At 33.3% G+C, this 9,548-nt stretch overlaps 2 pseudogenes; both read right to left on the bottom strand.

Annotated features, from left to right (window-relative positions):
- Window positions 1–3,136: 3,136 nt before the first annotated feature.
- LOC149253957 (heat shock 70 kDa protein, mitochondrial-like) lies at window positions 3,137–3,990 on the bottom strand (annotated as a pseudogene).
- Window positions 3,991–6,408: 2,418 nt separating this feature from the next.
- On the bottom strand, window positions 6,409–8,902 carry LOC149253956 (glucan endo-1,3-beta-glucosidase 14 pseudogene; annotated as a pseudogene).
- Between the last annotated feature and the right edge of the window lie 646 nt (window positions 8,903–9,548).

Raw genomic sequence — 9,548 nt, 5'->3', positions numbered from 1 at the left:
ATAAATGGTAGATTAATCTATCAACTCCACAACTCCTAGGATAAGTCATTTATTTATTTATTTATTTATTTTTTGGTCTATTTTTTTTACGACTCTTGGAAGGGATTCTTGTTCTCTCGATTAAGTGATCTGGTAAGATTTCAAACTTCAAATGAGTTAATGTAACATTCAAATGATTTATACTCGTGATAAATGGTAGATTAATCTATCAACTCCACAACTTCTAGGATAAGTCATTTATTTATTTATTTATTTATTTTTTTGGTCTTTTTGAGCTCAACAAATAAACACTGGCGCAGAGCATTATCAAAATCCTCACCCCAAAAAATTATCACCATTTTTGGCCTTTACCTATAATAAAAAGCTAACGAGGTTACAATAATTTGCGTGATAAAGTAGATAATGAGAAGAAATAAACAATGAAGGTAAAATAACTTAACATCTCAAGGGAAGGAACATGCCTCGAATACACCATTGGATATTTTAAGCATTGTTACATCGAAAGTACTCCCACTAAGATTCAACACAACAACTAGGCCCTCCTCCTCATTCATGCCATAAGAAAGGGTTGTTAGAGTAGGCTTATTGCTAATTCTTTTTACATCCAATCTTGTAATTTTACCAAGATATTTCGTTGCTCAGCACTAAGCATCACTAAAATAGAAAGACATAGTAATGACTACATTCTAGACAATATTTCCAAGGTAACCCTCGACAATTTTTTCCTAAGACAAACTAGGCGCTGTGTAGGGATGAATGTAGACTAATGCACAATGCAAAATTGAAGAGCTACGGTGAAAAGAAATGAAAAAAATAGAGCACACATGTCTTCTATGTGATGAACAATCCTTTTCATAAAATAGTTATTTAGTTATTTCACTATTGTGCACTTATTGCCTTTGCATTGAAACTGTATGGTGCACTATATGATGTTTGTGTTGATACATACGTGTCTTCTACGTGATGAACAATCATTTTCATAAAATAGTTATCTGATTATTTGACTATTATGTACTTATTATGTACTTATTGCCTTTGCGTTGAAACTGTATGCTGCACTATATGATGTTCGTGTTGATAAATTTTATTATTCTTTTTTTAGCTTTTTTCTTTGTTGTCATCCTCAATATTCTCCTAAAAGTCCTAAATTCCTTATATAATATAAAAATATAATATATATATATATATATATATATATATATATATATATATATATATATATATTAATTACTAAAAAAACTAAATATTATTTTTTGGTTTTAAGGGAATGAAAAATAGAAAATTAAAATATTAAAAATTATTTTTCCTTAACCTGAGCGATAAGTGAGAAATTTAAATAAAAAAATGGAAATTAAATATTAAAATATTAAAGAAAATAATTAAGATAATTTTAATTAGGGAAACAAAATAAATTTATAGTATTTTTATTTAAAAAAAACAATTAATACTACTACATTATTATTAATTTTGTATTTTGTATTTTAAACTGTATATAAAATATACATAGTAACAAGAGGCTTACCATATGAAAAATCAAATCTTTTTCTTTTAATTTAAAATTAAAATTAGATTATTATTAATAAATTATTTAGGAGATATAAAACTCAAGGTAGAAAATAATACTATAACAATTTATAGTCTATAATCCAAACACATTTCATCAATAGAAAATAACAAGATAGAAAAAAATACAACTAACAAAAAGAATAGAGACTAGTGGAAGATGATTTTTGCTCGAGAGCAATATCTAGAGTTACCTCCTCCGTTGTTGATGTTTTCAATGGATATTCTTAAAATTTAAATAGGATTTGTTACAATGTCATGGGCTAATACCATGGCTTATTAATACTAATGCCCCAAAAAAACCCATAACTCAGTTGTTTATATGTCATTTTTTAATTAATCAATTTAATTAAAAGGGAAAAAAATAACACAATTATTTTGGAGATAAATCTCAACATTTGATTTGTGTATATTGTTATTAATATTCTAGAATATTCCTTGGAGGTTAAGTCCTTCCACCTAACACAACCATATAGATTAACTGGTTGGTAAATTCCCATAGACATTAACCTATAATAGGTTACAAAAAACTTATTACATGACACATCTCACATTGCTAAAATTAAAAAAATCATAAAACTAATTAAATTATAGCTTCATTATTAAACAACTTGAGTGGCCTAATGGTTAGGAGCATGTGTTTCCTAGTAAGAGGTCACAACCAGAGGGGGGTAGAGTATGTATGACTTCAAAGACTTTAGCAGTTAAGGGAGGTTCATCCCTTGTCCCACAAACAAGGGACTCTCATACACCAATTTGGTCTCTGGACGTGACATTAAAATCAAATATATTATTACTAACAATTACACCAGATGTTACAAATGAAACACTGTAAGGAATAAATTCGAGAAGAATAACATGAGCTTGAACACCTACTAATTCTACACCTTAAATGCCCACTATGTTGCAAGAATGAAACCTTGAAGCACTTGTTTTAGTTTTTAAAATATGCTCATTTTAAGGTTAGACCCTCCATGCTCTCATCTAATATTCCCTAAAATATTTCCGTATTGGGAGATTCTCTCCCCTGGGCCATATATTTTCACACAACACAACAGTAGATTAGAATTGGTATCTTATATCTTTGGAACACAACAAACATATGTGTATCAAGTGATTTTAGCATATTGTTGATGTACTTAACAAGAAGGGTCTCTCATTTGTGCACATTTGAGTTTGCATATCCAAGCAAAAATGTGGAGGGGAGGATGGAAATAATCCACTTACATGAGTTAATGGACTACTAGATAATGCACAATAAACAAAGTGTCACCTCAAGGATATTCTCTAGCACACTACACACTCTCAGCCTTCAAGCAACAACATTAACATAAGGAAGTCAAGTTGTAAGAGAGTGTCAAGAGAAGCAAAGGCATTGACCCGCAACAAGAACCCTAAAGTGGTCTCTCACTTCGACAAATTTCCTACTATTGCTCTGTCCATCATGATGAACCCACACATGACAATTATGGATAGCGGATACTAAGCCCACAACTAAAGGTTTGGGGCCTCCTCCCAAGGATGAAGACTCTCCTCCTTGAGTGGGTTTAATTCTTGTAACATCATGGTCTATCTACTGAGTTTGATCATCTGCATCAGTTGATAATATATGACTCTTATTCATTGGGATTTCTATATTTCTGCTTAGTAACCTTGCGAAAACCCCGTCGTGTTTCTAATCTAAGAGAAAGTGGATTCACACCCAGTATAAGAAGTTCCCTTACATTAGCCTTTAAAATTCCACTTTGGATGGCAACACCCATTGTTATAGCCTCATATGGATTAACACATTTACTTGGCGTATTTCCAAAAATCTGAACAACAATCTCTTGAACCCTTGGCACCCGGTACATTCCTCCCATAAGAATAACTTCATCCAATTCCAATGTCGTAATCCCTGCTTTTTTTTTACAACTCTTGGAAGGGATTCTTGTTCTATCGATTAAGTGATTTACTAAGATTTCAAACTTCAAATGAGTTAATGTAACATTCAAATGCTCTATACTAGATGCATCTTCCACGATAAATGGTAGATTAATCTATCTAAGAAGAATATGACAACTCCACCTTCGGTTTCTCTGCAGCCTCTTGAAGCCTTTGTAAGGCTATCTTATCCTAGAATAAGTAAGTTTATGTCTTTTTGAACTCAACAAATAAATACTCAAGGAGAGCATTATCAAAATCCTCACTCGCCAAAAAAGTATCACCATTTGTGGCCTTGACTTGAAAAAAAAAAGCTAACAAGGTTACAATAATTTGTGTGAAAAAGCAGAGAAGGAGAAGAAATAAGTAATCAATGTAAAATAACATAACATCTCAAGGAAAGGAACATGCCTCGAATACACCATTGGATATTTCAAGCATTGTTACATCGAAAGTACCCCCACTAAGATTAAACACAGCAACTAGGCCCTCCTTCTCATTCATGCCATAAGAAAGGGTTGTTAGAGTAGGCTTATTGCTAATTCGTTTTACATCCAATCTTGTAATTTTACCAACATATTTCGTTGCTTAGCACTAAGCATCACTAAAATAGAGAGGCATAGTAATGACTGCATTCTAGACAATATTTCCAAGGTAACCATCGACAATTTTTTTTCCCAAGTCAAGAAAAACTAGGTGTAGAGATAAATGTAGACTAATGCACAATGCAAAATTGAAGAGATACGGTGAAAACGAATGGAAAAAATAGAGCACGCGTGTCTTTTATGTGATGAACAATCCTTTTCATAAAATAGTTATCTAATTATTTGACTATTGTGCACTTATTGCCTTTGCGTTGAAACTATATGCTGCACTATATGATGTCTGTGTTGATCCATACTATTGTACTTATGCTTTTCCATATGAATGTTTCGCTACCTCACTTTCTGATCACAGGCCACCCACAACCATACTTAGACTTTTCAATGGTCATGGCTGCTACGTACATCAAAATTCCTATTCAAAAGCTTATTCGGTAAATAAATCCCAACATTTGTATATATGTGATGCTATAGAATAAGTTATCAAGATTAGCATGTATCTTGCTAAATAGTACAAATGCTGCCTTTTCCCAACAGGGAAAAAATAATTCAATCATGATTATTACTCTGTCTTAATATTGATAATATGTTACAATCATTCACATGATATGTACAAATGCCCATCCGATACAAAACAAAATCCTAATGTCTTATACCAGTACCAAAATAGATAGTAGCTTAACATTCACATGATACATGCAAATATCGCATTCCATACTCCATCTTAGTATCAATCATTATTTACGATCAAATATAGTTTGAACACTTTATAAGTTAAAAAAAAAAAATCCATTGTTGCGCTACTAGTGACTTACAGGTAGTTAGAACATTTTTGGGATGTACATATTGCATCCATGAGGAATAAAGATGAACCAAAAAGTGGAAGTTAGCAACTCCATAATAACATATAATTAATGCTTTACTATGACCCAATTTAGATACATATAAAGATTTGTCGTGTCCAATTCTAGTCATCTATCCCTAAAACTTTGTTGAATGTTACAATGATCTTTGTCAATCAATGACATGAACCAATTTCATTACAATATTATGGGTAGCATACCTCAGAACCAAAATCGCATGTAGAACACATAAAGCATAACTAAAACATATGTTCTTGTGGATGTAAGGGAATGGCATAAAACCCATAGGTTCCCTAAAAATTTCCACTATAGTCTTCTTAAGTTGAAGAGAAAAACCCCAACAAAGGAACCAATTGAAAACTCAAAGCAAGATTTTTGAAGCAACCACCCATTGAAGAAGCAGATTATTACATCATTGTGCATTAGTTAGAAAGTTGATGAAATAATGTTTTGTTCAGTGATTCAACAATGGCCCATTAAATTTGACATCCCTACTAGATTTCATCAAACACAACAAGTCACCCATCATTGAATTGGATTCATATCAATTAAGTCATATCACAAAAACCTAGTTTTGATTCAATATCTTCATATTAGTCAAGTCATGTTAGTATGAACTAATTTTTATTGGATGGTTTAAATTGATAACAAATTTAACTAACCATTTGGAATTTACATAAAAGAGAATCTCCACAAACAAATACAATGAAGAATTCAAGCACTCTTTCAGGGTAGATCCACTCATTTGATAAAAAACACGGATAATACACAAGAAGTTCAATTATAAGCCATGTTTAACAAGTGAAACTAAATACTTAGTTTCCCATAAAAATGGAAGTCCTAATCTATATTACGGTTACACTTCTATATAGGCAGTACTACCCATTTGGAGAATGTGTCAAACATTAGCCAGTACAATAAATATATCTTGCAATTACAGACATCACATATATATATCATTCATGTATCCTCTAAAATATACAAAGTTGACACCACATCAAAATTTCCTTCTCATTCCTCACTGAATATAAGCATTCTACTCCATACGTTCAAAACAATACAAAATTATCCAATCCACTGGGTTGCGATAACCTGTGCTTAGCCTATAGCACATGAAAAACATAAACACAAAGCTTCACTAGAGAAGCAGAATAAGTTGTCTGAATTTCATATCTAGGAAGTGGTACTATAAATAAATATGTCAAATAAGCTCCCAATGGTTCTATTAGTACATGTGACGATTAAGTTTAAATCACATTTTGGATAACCTGCTAAAATTCCTCAGGGTTCCAAAATCATTTGTAAGTACACCATCACAACGAGCAACTGATTCAGATAATGAGTATTACAATCAGTACAATGTTCTGGAAAAATGATTGGCTTTTAAAATCTTTGATATCCAAGAGGAATGGATGAGATTGAGTTACTGAAAGAAACTTGCCAATTTTATTGGATGCTCATTCTTGAGGATAGTGACAAGATCCATAGCTTGAACCAAAACGACATATGATTTAACCAGTCAGACCCTCATTTTAATAGTTTATATTGAAATTTTAGTGACCTACACACTGGTATCTTCATGGCGATTTTTGTTTAAAAATTTGAACTATACATTATGAGGGTGATTATAGTGCATAAATTAGAATATAGAAGAATACTTCCATGTACAATTCCAAATATATGGAAATTTAATGTATGGAATCATATTAAGTATGAGACACAAAAACAAATAATGCATCATACTTTTCAAGTAGCCAAAAAAAAGGGAAAAATTAAAGGAAGACATTCCCTAGATGTAAATTGAGTGGAATAATCCTTACCTGGATCGGTAAATGTGACCATACTAGTGCCTTTGAAATCACAATTCTAGTAGTTTCTGTTGTGAATCTCATAGTAACTATTCATTGTATATGAAGCACGGGCATGAACAATATTTGGATTATAGTAAGGTCCACCTTGACGAATTGAAGCACAATTTTCACTACCCATCCCACAAGAAAAATCAAAAGACTCTTGAAGAACAGATGGATCAGAACTTGGTTTGGAAATGAAATAAAAAACACTGCCAAGGCCTCCCCTTGAACCTTTTGGTGGTCTTGAGAATAAACAAATCATGTTAGGTGGTGGGCTTGCAGGAGGAAAATATGGTGGAGGAGGAGATGCACACCAACCACAACTCAAATCTACATCATATAATTTTGAACCATCCGGGTTTAGCAGCCCAAAGTTCCTCTCAGTGGTTGGCCCTAGTTTATGCCTCTCATTAAAAAGTGCAAAAATAAAGGTATCTATGACCCTATAGGCCTCATTGGAGTTCCTTCATTGGAAGTAACATGTTTGATGACTTTGGTGTTATAATTTCTAGCATTCTTAGGATTGAATCCTATATCATCTGGGTCTCCTTTGGAAGGCCAACCAGTCTCAGAGACAGTTACAGGGATAGTGTCATTGTGAACCGAAGCAACCATAATAGAGTAAATGGAATGAATTTGAGCATCTAGCATATTGTTATAGTGAACCCTTTTGGATCTTAAACCACTAAAGACTACCCAAACATCACATAGTCCATTGAAACTTCTTTGGGATTGTCTTTTTTTGCAAAATAAGGATATGAATTCAACATGAATAGAACACCTATATCATCCAAGAATTGGAGGGGAGGATTCATAATTGGTAGCAAACTAGTAGCAAATGTGGAGGCTGAAGGAGGAAAGGAACTTGAAAGGATAGCCATATGGTGTGGATTAGATACCTTAATATTGTCATCCAAGCGTAAAGAAACCAAACTAGAATGAATGTTTTGTATTGCAAGCACTAGTTCAGAGTCTAATGACCCATAACTATTTGTACGGACCTCATTCCCTACGATTATCATAAATATTAAGGTTGAAGGGTCATAAGGAGAAATCCTCTAAGCCACCCAAGCTTAGCTTGTAGTTGGACTTTCACTTATCCTACTGACTTTCTCATTCTCAAGACCCACAACAACTGCAATTCCTGTGTTGGAAAATGCTTACAGTATAGAGGAATATGAGTTGTAGATCTTAACTCTATTGACAATGATGTTTCCAAGCATCTTGGCTACCGGCTTTGGTGATGGAAATTTATTCCTTTTTGTTCCATAGTTTACACCAATTCCAGTGTTTGTTTGTGATGATTCCTTCGACTCATTTTCCCCTGCAATGTGAAATACCAAAAAACATGCAACCATAACCCACATTAACCCAATTTTTGGCCTTAATGGATGCAAGAACCCTTCAAATTTCAAAAACCCACATTAACACAACATGTAGCCACTGATGCTTCAAAACACAGAGTCTATATATATATATATTCAATGGATAATGAAGTTCTTAGATCGATTTATTACCTGTTGAAATCAAAAGAATCGAAATATAAGCAACAACTAATAGAGTTTTATATAAATGTTGTCTCTGACAATCCATCTTGAACAAAGATACAATCGTGATACCTTCAATGCACCTTTAGACTACTACCCTTATTGGCTTAGAATGATCCATTCTTGATATATTTGTACATTACACCATACCAACTTCTTTTTCTGAAATATTATTTTAAATCTGAGACCAAGATATTGTCTAATCCACCCCATATTATTACAAATATTCTAAAACCTTTAATAAAAATTAAATCCCTACTTAATAAATATTAATATTTAAATTGAAATTTTAAAATCTCTATTATAAAATTAAAAACAATCGTATCAATAAAATTATTAATAATTAAATTACAATTTTAAAAACCCTGTTCCAAAATAATAAACATATGAGACCACGTTGTACTGGTCACATCACCTGAGAAAAGGCTTCAATTTATATATATCTCACCAAACGCTCGCTTCATCGTCTTCCCCATCTCGAAACAAGTCTGCAACGCACTACATCCTGCTCTGCTGATCTTCGATTGCGTGCTTGCATCATAGTTTTTCATTGATTCTCGATACCTTTGTTTTCATGGTTGCTCTGAACATCAAGGTCACCAGAAAGCCATCTGTCCTCGTCGTTCCTTCCCTGCCTACTCCGAAAGGGTTGCTATACCTTTCCAATATAGATGATCAACTGTCTTTCAGATTTCATATTCGAGTCGTCCAATTCTATTGCTTCAATCCGTTAAAAAAAAGTGAGGATACCACCAAAGTTATTAGAGAAGCGCTGGTGAAGGTTTTGGTATTTTACTATCCTTTTGCCAGAAGATTGAGAGAAGCGCCCTTCGATAAGCTCCTCGTGAACTGCACCAGCGAAGGCATGTTTTTTGTACAAGCTGATGCTGATGTTTCCATGGAGGAATTCAGAGACCTGCACCCGCCCTCCCCTACTTGGCTGATCTGCTGCATTTTGTGTCGGGCTCAGAAACTATTACCAATTCTCCCTTCCTTCTCATTCAGGTTAATTCACTCATGCTTTGATGAACTCAATCCAGGGGGAACCCTTGACTGGCTCCTTCCAGCAATCCCTAACCTTTTGCATGAAATCTGCCTCTTTGATCCATAGAGGATTGAATATGAAAGGAATAGGGCCCAGATCCTTGAGAGCCAGCAGCTCAAGTCTAATGGGCTTGTGATCTGAAACACTGTTGT

This window comes from Pinus tabuliformis, chromosome 7, assembly GCF_031772625.1.
Source record: "Pinus tabuliformis cultivar Carrire ecotype Pingquan chromosome 7, CPIR1, whole genome shotgun sequence".
Lineage (NCBI taxonomy): Eukaryota > Viridiplantae > Streptophyta > Pinopsida > Pinales > Pinaceae > Pinus > Pinus tabuliformis.
The sequence above is the reverse complement of the archived record's forward strand: the minus strand, read 5'-3'. Positions and strand labels throughout refer to the sequence as shown.